Source organism: Myotis brandtii, unplaced genomic scaffold (assembly GCF_000412655.1).
Source record: "Myotis brandtii unplaced genomic scaffold, ASM41265v1 scaffold236, whole genome shotgun sequence".
Lineage (NCBI taxonomy): Eukaryota > Metazoa > Chordata > Mammalia > Chiroptera > Vespertilionidae > Myotis > Myotis brandtii.
This window is the reverse complement of record NW_005358901.1, coordinates 1367999-1369336: the sequence shown is the minus strand read 5'-3', so window position 1 is coordinate 1369336 and position 1338 is coordinate 1367999. Positions and strand designations below refer to the sequence as shown.

The 1338-nt window shown below is 55.5% G+C and overlaps 1 protein-coding gene across 2 annotated transcripts in view; it reads left to right on the top strand.

Annotated features, from left to right (window-relative positions):
- Window positions 1–1338, top strand: part of SBNO2 (strawberry notch homolog 2 (Drosophila)) — a 41562-nt gene that overhangs the window by 24916 nt on the left and 15308 nt on the right. The window lies entirely within an intron of this gene.

The following is a 1338-nucleotide window of genomic DNA, read 5'->3' as shown; positions in this document are numbered from 1 at the left end:
CCCCCCACCTGCACCCACCTTGGCTTGGCGCTGCCCATGTCTGCCACCACACACCCCCGATTTCCTGGTTCTACGGAGCCCCCCTGATCATTCGTCCCCCAGCCAGTGACCTGGGCCTCCCTCTGTGGGGCAATCACCCCGCAGAGGGTGGCCTGGGCCTCCTTCTTTGGGGCGATTGCGGAGCCCCCTGGTTGATCTCCCCACTGGCTGGTGGCCTGGGCGATGGTGGGCCCCCTGACCAATCACATCGCACCTGCCTTGGCTGGCCTGGTGCCAGTACGTGTCATAGCATGGTCATCTGGACAGTCGTTCTGCTGTTCTGCCGTTCGGTCGACTTGCATATTACACTTTTTTTATTATAAATATATATTTAAAAAAAACAGACCCTATGATAGGAACTAGCCTGATGGACCCCAAGGTCAGTAGTGGGCCCTGTGCGTGGCCAGGTGGGAACCAGGAGGTGAGGCCAGCCCAGAGCTGTCACAGGTGAGCAGGTTCCCCAGGTATGTCAGGCCCAGACTCCAGCATATGCCCAGGACCAGGCAGTGGGGGCACCAAGCATGGAGCCTGCAGGGGGACAGGGAGTGCCCAGGGCAGCCCAGGGAGGTCCCTGTCCTTGGCAGCTTTGGTAGACAATTCAGGCCCATCTCAGTGTCTGGGTGAAAGGGCCCAGCAGGACAGGGGCATTACTCATGCCTTCCATGGCCCTTGGGTGGCTTCCAGCTCCTGGGAAGAGGGTGTGAGGGCAGCCGAAACCCAACACTCACACCATGCAGCGAGCCAGCCCACCCTCCCGGAACCCTGACTCAGCCTTCTGGGAACCTGGCTAAGGTTGTTTGTTTTTGTTAGTTTAAAAAAAAAAAATGGAGAGGGACTTGAACATAGGTTTCTAACTTCCCTGAGGACACTTTCACTGATTTTTAGAGAGGCGAGGGGAGAGGGAGTGGGAGAAAGAGAGATAAACATTGATGTGAGAGAGAAACATGGGCCGGCTGTCGCCTGAATGTGCCCCAACCAGGGCCAGGAATCCAACCCGCAACCGAAGCACATAGCCTTTCAGTGCACAGGACCACACTCCCACCAACTGAGCCAGGGCATTTTAGTTTTTTAAAAAGAAAATTTTGGCCCTAGCCAGTTTGGCTCGGTGGATAGAGTGTTGGCCTGCGGACTCAAGGGTCCCAGGTTCGACTCCGGTCAAGGGCATGTACCTTGGTTGCGGGCACATCCCCAGTGGGGGGTGTGCAGGAGGCAGCTGATCGATGTTTCTCTCTCATCGATGTTTCTAACTCTCTATCCCTCTCCTTTCCTCTCTGTAAAAATTCAATAAAATATATTTTT